This window comes from Chiloscyllium punctatum, chromosome 1, assembly GCF_047496795.1.
Source record: "Chiloscyllium punctatum isolate Juve2018m chromosome 1, sChiPun1.3, whole genome shotgun sequence".
NCBI lineage: Eukaryota > Metazoa > Chordata > Chondrichthyes > Orectolobiformes > Hemiscylliidae > Chiloscyllium > Chiloscyllium punctatum.
In genome coordinates, this window is record NC_092739.1 from 100732526 (window position 1) to 100747947 (window position 15422).

Sequence of the window (15422 nt, forward strand, 5' to 3'; positions counted from 1 at the left end):
CCTGGAAGTTAGAGCATTGAAGCTCCCAACAGGAGACAAAACATCTCGCCCATCTGCCAGTAAAGAATGGTATTTTACCCAGACCTGAATATGTAATAAAGTTTGAAGAAAGTAATCAGATTAGGAAACCTGATCAACCCCCAAGAAGAATTCTCTGTCAAGTTTTTAGCCCACAGTAACATTTAATTTCAGAAGAGAAAATTCCACTCAATGTTTCAGGTCAATGGCCTTCCTTCAGAATTTGTCACAATGTTACCCTTGCCAATTTGATTTATACAGTCAATATGTAGATTAAAATCACCCAGGGCATTTATAATTTCCATTATTTCTCATTCCATAATTTGCCCTACAGTAAGGTGACTTTTCTGGGCCCAATAGATGACTCCCACTCATGACTACTTCCCATGTTAATCTTCATTTCCATCCAAAACTGATTCTATATCACAATGTTTTGTACCTGTATCACTACACTGCATCGTTTTGATACCTCCTTTTGTCATGAAGGCCAACCACCTAGTTTTTCCTTTTGGCTATTCTTGTGAAATATCAAATATCCTTCAATACTGAGTTCCTGGAGCTTGTCACCCTGCAACCGCATCTCTATAATAGCTAACAAATCATTCTCATTTATTTCTCTTTGTGTAATCAACTTAGTAATCTTATTACTAACACAGGTAAGATCATTAAGTTTGTTTTTATTTTACTTTTATTATTTAGTCTTGATTCTAATTTCTGCTGAATGCTTCTGCTTATTTTTGACCCCTTAATGGATTATCCCTCACCACTTACCACATTCTATCACTATTTTTATTTCTTGTTGATTTTTAAAAAACTTTCCTACAATTTAACCCCCCACCCCAATTCCACTAATTTAGACCCTATTCTTAGCCCTAGCTATTTGACTTGCCAAGAAACTGATCCTAGTATAGTCCAAATGAAACTCTTCCAAACTGAACATCTCCCTCTTTCCCCAGTATGGGTGCCAGTGTTCCATGAAATAGGACCCATTTCTGCCACACTAACTTTTGAGCTGTTCATTTACTTCTCTAATTGTCTTTGTTCTACACCAATTTGCAAGTGGTTCAGGCAGTAATCTGGTGATTACTAACCTTGTGGTTCTGCTTTTTAATTCAAACCTGAGCTGCTTGTAATCGCTCAGCAGAACCTCTTTTTCAATCTTACCAATGGTGCCAATGCGGACTGCAACAACTGGATCCTTTCCCGCCTATTCCATATTACATTTCAGCCCAGAGTAGATGTCCTGAACCTTGGCATCAGGTAAGCAGCACAGTCTATAGGACTCTCCATTTATGGTAGAGAACAGTAGCTATTCCCCCAACTATGCTCTCCTGTACTACAACATTTCTCTTTTCTCTCTTTACTTGAATTGTGCTCTGGACATTGGTGCAGTGGTCAGTTCACTCTTCCTTCCTGCACTTGTCCACACCCAAGAGTAAGAACCTCATACCTGCTGGTGAAGGGCACTGGCTGAGGCTCCTCCAAAGTCCATATCACACTCACTCACAGTCACATGTGTCTGTCTTTGGCCTTTGACCAATATTAATGTAGATAATCTAAGGAGTTTGACTATTTCTTGAAACAGTGTCCATGTAATTCTCCCCCCCCCCCCCCCCCCCCCCCACTCCCTGATGTGTCATGGTATCTGGAATTTGGTCTCCAGCTCATCATATTTAAGCCAAATTTCCTCAAGCACCCAACACTTGCTGTAGATGTGGCCTCTGTGGATCACACCAGTGTCCAGAAGCTCCTACACACGACAGCTGCAACACATCACCTGCCATTCTATTCTATTAATTAATTTGCATATTAAATATTATAAAAATGAATTTCCTAACTGTACTGTTCAACTGTAATAACTTCTCCTAGTTTAAATCATTGACCAATCAAAAGAGACACAGAAGAAATATCCACCAATCACCTATTTGTTTTCCTGAAATATATTATTCAGGTAAAAATGAAGGCACTCTCTGCTATTAATCTTTTTCTTCCACCACTGCTAACCTCTACACACTGTGGATTCTCCCAGTCTGCTTCACAATGATTCTGATCTTCTGAACTCTCATGAGTATCTGAAGTTGTCAACCTAGAAGGGATAGTGAACTTGAAAGACAAATGAAATGAACATGTGTAAGAAGATACAGGTGCTGCTGAAAGTAGTAATGGAAGGATAGTCTGACAGCGTTGAGAACACACCTATTGCTTTAAGATGGTATATGACATTAGAGTGATCATGTACTTACCCAAGATGGTATCTCATACAAACGAAAATAGAGATATGATCTCTATAAGAAGGTTAGAAAAGAGGTGCCAAATCACATCCATTCCAGTCATGAAGGAATAGACATAATCCGAGGAAGGTAGGAGAAGTACACCACTGGACAAACATGAGCAATGTGATGAAAAACCACATCAGCCAGTGCATTACTGGCAAGAAATACCAAGCTAATCAAACTACTGAAGTCAGAGGTAGTAATGTATGTGATTGATAAAATCAAGATAAACTGAGAGAAAGCTACATTTCTCTATAATAAAATTCCAAATTATTGCTGGAGCTGAACATTAAAAGTCCAGAGTCCAAATGTCCAATCTGCTGAACAAAAGTCAATCAACATGGGACCTGTGTAGAGAATTGATCACCTTGAGGATATACAGTAAGCATGACAATCAGGTATTCTGTCACAGCGCAGACATTTACACACAACGAGAACAGCTATATCTTCATTGCAGGCAGTGGAGCTGGAAGAAGTGTCTCTACCAATCAGAGTTAACTTGACAACCAATCAGCACAATATAAAGATGTTTTTTACGATACTGTTCTTACAAATTGTCCTGAAGTGTACAAGATGCAAAGCTTTGACAAATGTGTATTTTCTTACTCAAGTTCTGTACTGCTAAAGAACTATTTGTGTACCAAAATTAATTTAAATGTCAAGGCCTTTTGTTCCATGAGCATGACTCATAAAGGACAATGTATCATGACACATCCCCTCCTCATCTGAACATGTAATCCTGCTGAGTCATTTGGAAGATTGTTGCTAATAGGTTAATAGTTCCGACAATGAAAGGAATTCTCACTTGTGAAATGAAAAAAAAATCAAAACAGATTTGTAGCATTGCTTGCTCCATTTGCTGGTTATTGTTTCTTCATGATTGAAGCAAATATTTTGGTTCCCTCTAGGGTAGAAAAGGGTACAGAGGAAATCAACATTATCTACCTTTTATAACACCTGTCCCTAGCCATCACACCCTGGCAGTATATTGGCCAGGGCTTAGGATGGAGGGGGCTGGTGGGGGTGGTTACATCAAGGCCCAATTATGGTGCCTGATTCCCAGGGGAGGTGTATGCTTGGCTCTGGGGTGGGTCCACAGTGCATGGGTTGGAGCCTGGGGGCCCAGGCAAGGAGGTACAGTGGGGTTTGTAATTTCTGTGACTGACCTTGATACTGGCAGTGGGGATTTCTTGCAAGAGACTGGCCAAAATTCCCAGTCAAATGATGACATATAATGAAGTGGATAAAAACTGGAAGGAAAATTCCTTCTCTACTTTATAATGCTTCGATCTTGCAGTTATTCTCATTTTCACTTTATTGTACCTCACTATTCTGAACAGTTACAGTTTCTTACTGTGCTGTCAGACGATTTATTAAGAGAATTTCTGAGTGTCTACTTGGGGAGTCTTTTTAAATTAGATGCCCCTGCAGTTAGCAATTTAGAATAAATTAATCAATAACTATGTCAATAGCGAAGGTAGTTGTCTTTTATTAGTGTCAGGGATTTATTAGAAAGGTGAACTTAAAGACTGGAAAGAAAATTTGACATTGCGGATTAGGGTCACTGGAAAGGTCACTCCAACACTAAACAGTAAATCTGTTGCATTGCTGTACAATTGATTTTGCAATCCTCCAATATGATTCTTACTTTCAGCGATGGGATGAATGTCAGTTGCTTTGGAATCGAGGCTTTATGATCTTCATACATTTTACTAAGAAATGTGACAGGACCACCTGACAACACTTCACCAAAAATGCTGAGGCTTCTTATTGATTTTATTTCAATCCTCAATAAAATGCAAGAACTGAAATTGTCAGGTTTTGAAATGATTTTGCTACAGTAGTATTTCCTGGACAAAATTGGATCAGGATTTAGAAGAAAATCTCAGGAAATTAATGGTATGGATTAAAAAAATAAATATTATTTTCAAAATGTATTATGATAATAAAAGGTTTAGATTTTATAAGTGACCATTTTGGGCTGAATTAATATGGTAATAATATAATGTCCATTTACTTGCAATTTTGTTAAGAGCACATTAATATCCTCTAGTTTGTGTCCTTTTCAAGTTTTAAATTAGAAATCCGCAACATTCATAATTTGTGAGATAGGAAGGGATTATCTTTTAAATTGTTATAATCCAAGAATTTGGACTTTTTTTGTTTTTTTTTACTCATTTATTGAATAGTAAGTAAGTAAGGGAGAAAAGGGAGTATAAATTTTAGGAAACAATATACAATAATAGAAAGACTGTAAAAAGGATGGCCAGCAGATAACAGAAACTGCATAGTGAGCAGTGAGCCAGACAGAATTTTCAATGTCCTGGATGAATTAGATGAACATATACATATAGAGTTTATCATATATTGCCGAAACTTCAATTTAACTGGAAATGTTACACAATTAAAATGTCTGTGTGACGTGTTCATTCTGCAGTTATGACATCTCTTGGTATTTCCTATGTTAAGTTTTTAAAGTGGATTTAAGTAGATTTAAGTAGATAAATAAAACTGCAGTTCAACATTTTCCATGAAATTTTGTTAAAATACATTTTAATTTGGACTTGATGAGATGGTTCAGGTAAAGCAGCACGAACACCATTGTGCATCTGGTGGTATAGAGCAACAAACTGACCTCATCCCATGTTGCAAGGTTAGCTGATTTAAATATTTATACAGAGCTCTCATTGCAGGAATCATGAATGTGGGTTATTGTACATGGCCAGCAGTTAAACCTCCAGCTGGGTTTTTAAGAAGGAAGTGTTTTCAGCAGAATGCTCCCATTCTCATATCAAGCATTTAGAGACAATGGATCATGATTTAACTCACGCAAAACTCATCCATTTGCCCAATTAAAATTTGAGTCAATATTGCAGGAAACCCACAGATATGGCATTTCAGATACCACAGCGCACTTTGCACTGCCTCAATGTTCAGGGAGAAACGTTCTTTTATGTAAAATGCACCATGAAGTGTGTTCTTTTGTGACTTGAGAAAACAAGCACCTGTGACCAGGTTATTAATGAGTTGGTGCAAATTAATGGTCGTTTGCTGACAATTGACAGGGAACTGATAAGTCAGTAATTACCTGGTTCCAAGGAAGAGTTATATTGAACTTGAAAAGTTAACTTTTTTTTCCCATAGATGTGGAGTATCTCTAACGTGTTCTGTTGAATTTTAAATAGTGGAACTATTTTGCTTTTATTTACCTGGCTAGATTTGTTCTGCATTTGATAGGATATATCAGGGCCACTTTCACAGTGTAGCATGGTTGCTGGTGTCATTGCTGCACTGGACTAACAGTAATAGTGCGATAACCAGACTCCAGAGTATGACTGTTTCCAGTGTCACAGAAGACTGATCTTACAAAATTGTCAGCAAAGTGCCTCCAATCATTTCTGACGTTGTTCACACTGTAAGACCACTTGCAGCAGGAACACACAGATTGGACATGATTTGGAGGTTCCGGTGTTGGACTGGGGTGGAGAAATTTAAAAATCACACAAGGTTGTTGTCCACTAGATTATAGCAAAGCTAGTGCTTCCAAATAAACCTGTTGGATGATAACCTGGTGTTGTATGATTTTTAACAAATTGTGACAGCAATCAGCTTCATGACCCTGCTTCACTGCCCTCTGAAGAAGATCATACTGGATTCGAAAAATTACCTCTGTTTCTTTCTGTACAGATGCTAACAGGCCTGCTGAGTGTCTCCAACATCCTCTGTTTTTGTAACTGGATCTGCTTTGATGAGAGTTAGTTGCAGGAGATTTGCAAACTTCTTGCATTTACAAGGAAATAGTGCTAGATATTTCCATGGACGTCAGGGAAACTGGGGGACTTTTTAAGAGATAGTCTGCTTCAATGGTTGAGACTATATTTGTGGTGCATCTTCAGCTGCAGCATATTGTGAAGATGGAGCACAGACATCAAGGAGATGAAGCCATGTGCAGAGCGAAGTGGAGGAAGGCTCTTAGTAGAAGGCCCTACCCATTATATCTTTAAGAATCACATTTTCTACGTCCTGCACAGTCAGGAGCAGTGCCTGAGGTAGACAGGTTTCACCAAAGAGGTGATGAATCTGGACAACCTCTTTCAGACCTGCAACCACACAGCAGTGTGGGAACATTTCTACCAGTGGCCATTGACATCACCAAGGCCCTAAAGTTCTACACAAGTAGATTGTCCCAGAATGGAGCAGGCAACGTTTGTAATATTTCACTTTTGCTGTCCATAACTGCATCAGAGAGGTGCCAAAGACTGTGTGTGTGAAGGAGAGAGGATTTCATACTCTTTTCACTTCCCAATGGAAGCATAAAGAGCAAGCATATGGCATTGCTGGCTGGTGAGATTCCTATTTGTACAATCAGCCATATACATTTGGCTCAGCCGGCCCCACACACTAATAGGGAGATGTACTGCAATCATACACAGTTACATTTTGCTGATGTATAACCAGGCCATAAGATCCCGGCAGAAGTCACAACGCATTAATTGATAGTCAACTATTCCCATACATTTTTGGCCCTCCACAAATATTCAGAAGTTGTTGAAATTAATTTGAGGATGTAACTAGCAAAATAAAAAATGGGAACCTGATGGATATTGTATACTTATCAGTGATCTGTGTGTCACCCCACAAATCACAGCCTACCAACCTAAAAATGATGATCCATTTATTCCTCCTTTTTGTTTTCTGTCTATTAAACAGATATCACTCCATATTGCGACTGTCTCCAGAATCCCAGTGCTAACATCTTGTATGAAACCTTACTGAAGTATTTCTGAAAATCTAACAATGAAGTGAACATTATGGCAGAATGGAGTAATTTGTTCCCATTGACCTGGGAATGAGGATTTGATGGACAGTGTTATTGTGAGTGATGTATAGATGTTGTCAATCAACTCTGGTGCAGAGATATGCAATGTTTAAATTTGTCAACATGTGGGTATCAGAAACCCATTAAATGCCCAGCCACCAAATTACGCCTGCACTGGGAAATTAGAATTGGGAAACACAAAGTGATATTAGCTGAAGTTACAAAGATTATTTTAAAGTTGGCCCATAGTTTGACCAACCTCATCACAACATTAAAAGTTGACTGTAGTGATTATTTTATGTCCATCAATTTAGCAAAAATGTTGCAGTGCATGTTGCAGGATTATCAAACTGGTTTAGCCCCTGGGATCCAGCCTACCCAGAATGATTGTGATATGTGGAGACTCTTAGGAGATATTGGAAGTGTTAATTCAATCCTGAATTCACTTCAAATCTCCAGAGTGAATCATTATGTGTCTTGAGTGGCCAAAGAAAGCAGAAGATGACTGCCATTTGCTGCTGGGGAAGTGAATTAGCTTTTACAACTTCTAAGTTCCAGGAAGAGGGCATAATAGAAGGATTAAAGCTACCATCCCAGGCCATTGTTAATATAACTGACTCACAGGTCAAGGGAAGGGCTTACAACGTGTTGGTTCATGACCTTATAGATAATGTTAGGTCAGATATTGAGGAGATATGACTTTTTACCCAGCATACATATGAGGCTGTGAAAAGCCTGGTCTTACTCATTCACATGAAGAAAGACAGGAGCTGGTAGTTACGTAGCTTATAACAGGGGATATGGAGAGTGTAATTAACTTTGTGATGATTGTGCAGCAAGAAAATGCAAATATAACTTACTCAAGGGGAAGAAGTTTGATCCCTAGGAGCATCTATGAAGGCATAGCCCTGACCGCCAGGCAACTGTTGACATCCTCAGAAGAATGGGGATGAAGAAGAGATGAGGGAGAGGAGACATCTGAGTTCTCTTTGCATTTGATGAATTGTTTATGAGCAAATACTCAGACTGCTGTTCCGTTGAGAAGTTATCCTCAGTTGTCTGTGTTTCATAACTGCTCATCTTTAACTAAGTCTGTTGTGAACTATTTAGTTTCCTCTTGGCAAAATTCCTGAAAGAACGCACAATAAAAAAAACTTTCCACATGTTTATTCCTAAAAAACTCACATGAAAGCATACAAAAAATGACCTTGTGAAGTCCCTTGGTGCTGGTCTGTAAATGTTATTGCCTGGACCAGTGCTTCTCCACAGTGTTAATGTGGTGGTTACAGCATGATGTATGGAAGGCCATTGAATGTCACTGAGAAATACTTCATATGGCTTAGGGGATGACTTCAGGCTATTCTGGGTCATGTGAATCCAACTTCAAATTGTACCATCTTAATACGGACAATAGCAGGCTAGGCTGAGAGGTTACAGCAGGGACACTAGTGGAGTGCCAGTGGAAGCAGATGCATGCTGTCATTTTGGCAAGAACAGCAGGTTGTGCTCCACAGAATTATTGCCAATCCCTCAGGGCAGTGCCTTATTAACCCTTACAATCTGCTGGATAACAGATTGCTGCTCAGCTATGAGGCTCTGTAAGTCTGTTTGAGCCTCGAATCCCTGGAAAGGTAACAGCATCGGAGCCTGTAGAGCAGCACATCACACTCCCCAGATGATCATGGTGAGGCTTAAGTGAGTATTCCTGTTGGCAATGCTTGTGTAACTGAAAGCAAAATGGGAGAATTCGGGTAAGGGAACAGCGTGGTATGGAAAGCAAGAGATCCATGGTCATGCCATCTGTAACTTGTAAGTCATACCAGATAGCAGCATAATGATGAGAAGGAATTTGTGAAAGGGACATGATAGAGGAATATATGTTGTCCTAAACATTCCAACAATGCTAGCTATAATAAGCTCTCTTACAGCCAGCCCTGTGATGAGTACCATTGCCTCCTCTGGAGTTAACTTTGTCGCTTGCTGTTTCCCTGTTGTTTAAACAGCATAACTGTTTCCTTGTGTAAAATATTCAGGTGACCTTCCCCCTCCCTGATGTTGCTCTCCCTCCAGCTCAGAAACTCTGAGCTGAAGTTGCTTGAGCTGTAAACACTGGCTACAGACAGATGTGTTTGCCCTGCATAACACTGGCATCCACATGCTACATCCATGCGATCTGTTCCAAGATGGCGGCAGAGCAGCAGAGCTGCATGCAGACTCTTGCCCAGGGCTGATCCACTCCCATCTGCTTTCTTTCCTTTTTACTTTTTACTCATCTTTGTCTTTCTTTTTTTTTCTTTTGTTTTCCTTTCCTTTGGCGGGTTGTTTGGCAGTATTGATGCAGCAATGAGAGCAGGCCATGCAGGGAGTAAGAGCAGCTTCCTGGCAGCGGTGATTATGGCTATTCCTATTGATTAGAGGTGGTGGTAGTGGTAGCAAGGATGCCCTCCTGGCGTGCAAGGCTGAATGTGGCAGTAAAGCTCCTCCAGCAATCAAAGGAGACAGTGAAAACAGTGGACTCTTCAAGATGGCGGTGCTGGTCAGGTGACATCTCGGAAGAGGGTGGCCAGAGTTGAACTCATGGCAAGGCGGCAGCTTGACTGGCAGTAGAGCCAGGGACTCTTGGGTGCTATGGGCCCAGAGCATGGACTCCTGCTACTGGCAAGTTGGCGGTTGTAACATGATATGCCTAGAACAGCGACTCCTGGCATTATCAAGGCAGCAGGGACTCCTGGTTGCGGTAAGCCCAGACCAAGGTGGAGGTAGCAGCAGAACCTGGCACTCCTGGTTGTGGGGTGAGTGTAGTTTAAGTATGGGACTCAGCAGCAGTGTTGATGAGGTGGGCCCAGTGGCAAAGAGATGACAGCTTAAGAGTGATGACTCCTACGTTTTTCATTTGGTGCAGATGGTGGTCAGGCAATGGAGCAGAGGTGGTGGCACAGGTATCATGTCACTGGTGAGCCGGCTCAGGACTCAGGGTGGAGATGGTGGAATGAAGATAGACTCTCTTTTAATTGTATGTTTTTACTCTTTTTATTGTTAAACTATTCAAAATAGTGCCAGATTGAGGCAGCAGTTGAAGGGTTTCACTGTATTTTACTGTATTATTCACTCTCAAATGCATGTGACAGTATCATTTAATACTACATAACTTGTCCTTTTATCTGTAATGAGTTTTCTTAAATTAATTATCTAAACGATTTATTCTTTTTTTTCTTTTCTAGTATATTTTATTAAATGAGTGTTGATGGCCCAATGGTATTATTGCTGGGCTATTAATCCAAAGACTGAAGTAAAGTTTGAGGAACCTGTGTTCAAATGCTGCTCCAGTGGATGGTAGAAATTTATTTCAATAAAAATTGTGGAATTAGAACTCTAATGATGACCATGAAACCATTGTTGATTGTTGGAAAAGTCCATCTGGTTTGCTGATGTCCTTTAGGGAAGGAAACTGCCATCCTTACCTGGTCTAGCCTACGTGTGACTCCAGACAATATAATATAACAACAATATAATTGAATCTTAACTGCCCTCTGGGCAATTAGGGATTGCCAAGAAATGCTGGCATAGCCAGTGATATTCTCATCCTGTGTCTGAATAAAAAAGATGAATTATTAACCTAACCACCACCTCCTGTATTATTTTAAAACAAGGGAATAGAATAAGCCTTAACTACATAGTAGATACACATGAATTATTTTTGAATTATAAATATCTTGATTTCTACCTGCAGGAGCTTGAGCACATCCAAGACACTGAGGGCCATGCGTGATAGAATTCTCCAAATCTAATGAAGGAACCAGCAAACCTCACAGAACAGTACATCAATTATCTTTAAAAGTAAGTAGGTTGTTGCTAATTCTGTAATATAACGCAGAATTTTCCCAATCTCTGAATGACACGGGCAATGTCAAGTAAGTTGGGAAACTATAAATATGAGAAAATGCGATCTCTTCATTTCAATAGAAAGGACCACTGACATTAGTTTTCAGCTTGTGATGAAAGAACCAGAAAAATGCAGGTACATTTTTCAAATGGCTAAATGATTTCAGACCCCAAAGGGTTAAAACAGATACAAATTGCACAATGTCTAGGTTTCTTCAGTTCAATGTATTCATTCTAATCAAAATAGTCATCATGACTGGTGCTTGTGAGCAATAAACCAAATACAATTGTAAATTTGTATCAGACAAAAAAATCTATAGATTTCTGGCACCACAACAACAGTTGGTCTACTGCACTTGAAGCAGTGACAACTGCCTCGACATGAGATAAATCACAGAATAAAATGAAAAATGGATCCTTGAGGGTTTGAGTTGTCCAAAAATATAGATATTGGGCATTTAACCTTTCTGTCTAACTGACGAGAAACAAAAGCCATGGCATGCTAACTCAGCGAAAGGGACTGTCTCTTTTTGTCCTAGCTGACTGCAGACATCCAAGAGCTCAGGCTAGTGAATGGCGCAGGTAAAGCCACAGCTAAAGGGTCTCAATCAGATAAACTGACATCTGTGACAGATAGCTCTCTTCAAGCTGGAGCCATTAAACCTGCTCTCCTTTCTCACGGGAATGATGCACAACTTCTACAGTATCTCTAATGCAGCTGCTAAGACACAGTTCAAGACTCTTTCACGTTTTGAAACAGGATCACAGTTACACTGAAAAGCTGGAATCTCTAATAGCTTTGAGTCTGTGGTTGACTTGCCTTATCACTGGAGCTATTAAACCAAAATCATGCACTGCATTATTATTAGGCTATAAACAGTTGTTCACTCCTCTATTTTTTTAAATATTTCATTTTTGCTCACTTACTTTCCTTCAGATGCTATTCATATTTAAATAATAATCATAACCAGAATTTATGTTTTAAAAATGTGTCTCGTGATTTTCCCCAGGGTCCCTGTTGATGTAGAAGAGGGAATCTGTATAAATTCAAGACTCAAACCAAAACTGATTATTGATATTCAGGCCTGTCATTCTCATTGTGAGTATTGTATATCAGTTGCAGCAAAGCTTGGCGCCAACCTTCTTCTTTTATGCACCACTAACCAGAATTAATTGCAAATCAATCGAACAAAGTACAACTGATCAGTAAACCAATTAGTAATTTTAGCTGTTCATCCTGCCTTTGTTGACTCAAAGAATTCGGCACGACTTTTCAGACCCACTGTTTCAGCATATTACTTTCTCTCCCTTTCAATATTAATTCACTGCTGAACTAATGTCTACCTACAATTCAATGTGATTCTTCGATAGTCATGTTAAATTATGGTATACGTCTTATTCTGTGTATTATTAGGCTGCTGTAAAATTAAATGAGTGGAAAATAAAATAATCAAAGACCGTGTTGCAGACATTGTACCTTCTACTTGATTCATTTCAGGTTATTTTTAAAACAAAATAAGCACATATATATATATGAAAATTACTGCAATCTGCTGCCATTATGTTCTAATATTTATTATATCATTTTTTTCTACTATTTAATGAGTTTTAACAATTAGGTGTGTAATTTAGATTGTATTAATATTTTGTTGATATTCTGAAATTCAGATTGGCATTACTCTGTTTGACATTCCCAGGTCACAACAGGGAGAGGTGGGAACAGCAAAATAACGTATTGATATGACCTGCAGAAAAAGAATGACTTCAGTTTTTCAAAACTTTGTGATTAAGATTACTTTACATTTCCAAAAAGTTCAAATTAAAATATCTGCTGAATTTAAAGTACAATACTTTCCACAAAAAGAAAGCCTGAAGTAAAATACTGAATAAAATTGAAGAGGAAGATGGCGCAGTAAATAAAATGACACAATTTTGGAAGAAATGTGTGCTTGCAAGTTCTTCCTTATTTCTTAATGTTCTTAATGTTGAATTGAGTGACTGCAACAGCAGTGCTTTTTTAACCGACTGATACAAATTAACAGTTTCTCCTGCACTCTTGGCTGCACTAATTAAGACCAATGGGATTTGTGGAATGTATGAATGGTGTCTCAAATGACACTATTGTTTAGGTGTTAGGTATATCAGCTTATTCTTGTCCTACAAACAATTTAAGCCGGTTACAAACAGTTTTTGTGTTTTTTTTTAACATGTAACCTTTTGTAAGTGCTTCACTTGTGAATATTCAAAGGGTAACAATAATGATGTTTTAATCAGTGAAAACATATCAAATAGTTTCCCATGTTTAAGAAAGTTAAGAATTGACAATCTTTACATCTTGACAATATTTTCCATAACAGTGCAGATTTTATTATGGTAAACACGTCCATTCAGTACAAGATACAGAAGGGAATCAAAATTCCAAGTTGAGCTAGTTGCTTGAAAAGTCTTTATCAAAGTGGGACAAATTCCAGGACAATGCTTTTTTATTGACAATTTGAAAAATGCAGTAACACAACCAGTTATTTGAACAGTAATGTAGACTATGCTTTAGTTATTAATACTCTCTTTCATCCACAGTTTCATTATTTATTTCTTGTGAAAATGAACTACTCAGTGAGTGATCTGTCTATTCAGTATTTTTGATAACTAATCTTTCTCTCATTGTTCTTCAATCAATTAATGTTTTCAAGATAACTTTGTTAAAAAATCTGTCATGACAACATACTGTTGTGCTTATGAGTATAAATATTAAAAGGCGTACAAATAAATTGTAACAAATGTTAGTTTCTATGTTCAATGGCAGTTTGCAAAGCTTTGTACCTATTGGTTACTTTGATTTACAGAGACCCCTTCTAATGACTACATATTAAGCCTGTTAAATTATGTCCAACACTTCAAAAGTTTGACAAGTTCAAGCTTAACATAGTGTATGGATGAAGATGGTTGGAATTACCAATAAAACGAAGAGGTGGCTCTTGTAATTATTTATTGTTTGTTTATGTGGAAAATAAACTTGCAGCAAATTTGTACATTCAGTTGGCACATGGCCATTAGAAACATTTTCACTGCATTTATCAAATTGCCACTTGCTTGTGTTCTGTTCCCTTTACACTAATACATGACTCAAAGGCACTTAAGAGGGGCATACTCTTTAACCCCATCAAGAAACCCAAAACAGCTCATTTACTCTTTTAACTATCACTACTCTGTCAAGAGTTTTGGCAGCTCTTTTATTGTAATAACGGCACTCCTTATTTTTCCCCATCTAACACCTCTTGTGCTGAAGTGATAATTACTTAGTTATGTTGGTCAGTCACTTGCACCTTTGCAAAACAGACTTACCACAGGAGACCACCTATTTCAACATTGTTAAATGGAAAAAAGGATTAAAATGGAGCCAAGATCTCTTCAGCATCCTTGCAAACTGGAGCCAAGCAGGTTCTGTGGAGACTAAATACTTCACTCAGTGCTGGAACCACAGAAAATCCTCAGATGTGCCGATCTTGTCATGTTTTATTTGATTGGTGACAAAGACACTAACCAGCTCTACTGCAGATTTTTAGTTAGTTGTAATTCTTTTGCCTGATTTTGAGCAGCAAAGTATTTATTATTACAATGGCATTACAAATAATAAGCACGCGTCAGGCGGCTTTTGGAAAATTGGAGACTTGTTTAACTCAATAATAGAAATCAAATCCCTAAAGCAATTAATGTGTATACCCCCATTTGTACTTAGCATTAGCTTGTTATTTGCCTCAAATGTTCATCCATCTTTATAATGTTCTTGATGCTTGTCACATTTTGTCAATTTTTTTTTGCACTGTTGTGGTGGAATGCCAAAATGTATTGCATTCAATTTTTTTTTGTATGATTATGACATTAGATTTATGAGGTTTTGGCATTACTATTCTTATTTTAAAAAACACTGAAAATGATAATTAAATTTTATTTTGTTTTCTGAGTGACATTTGATGGGTTCCTTTTTGGTATAATTATAGAACAATTTAGAAACCACTGTGGAGTATACAGCTGTTATTTACAAATAGCAAAAGAATGTAAGCCGTGAGTCATTCACTCTTTTACATTCAGCAGTGGAGGTGGTAGGGAAATTCCACTTGTTAAAAGAGGTTCCATAATGCCTGTTTGTTTCTCTTTAATTAATGACCTGTTGACAAAATCTGAAGTTGCACATTTAAAAGCCTACATTCTTTGATTTCATCAGCAGCTTATTAATTACAGAAAACAGGCACCCTGCCATTTTTCTTGAAAAATAATTTCACCATGAGAAGTTTTATATATAACCCATGGTTTACTAATCAGTTGATTTTCTTTATTCCTAGTATGTAGTAGTTTTTATTAAAAATGAAAGTTCCACAACACTTAATAACATTGTTTAAAAGTGTTGTGGATGCCAGTAATCAGATCTACAC

General features: G+C 38.1%; 1 long non-coding RNA gene across 2 annotated transcripts in view; it reads left to right on the forward strand.

Moving 5' to 3' along the window:
- The window catches only part of LOC140482475 (uncharacterized), a 150059-nt gene extending 135320 nt beyond the window's left edge, over positions 1-14739 (forward strand). The window contains exons 1-4 of one of the 2 annotated variants that reach the window (XR_011961728.1): positions 8674-8805; positions 10841-10947; positions 12003-12091; positions 12690-14739. This is a non-coding gene — a long non-coding RNA (uncharacterized lncRNA). Of the gene's footprint in view, positions 1-8673; positions 8806-10840; positions 10948-12002; positions 12092-12689 lie in introns of those variants that run through there. The other variant, XR_011961727.1, reaches the window with a different exon arrangement.
- Positions 14740-15422: the final 683 nt, after the last annotated feature.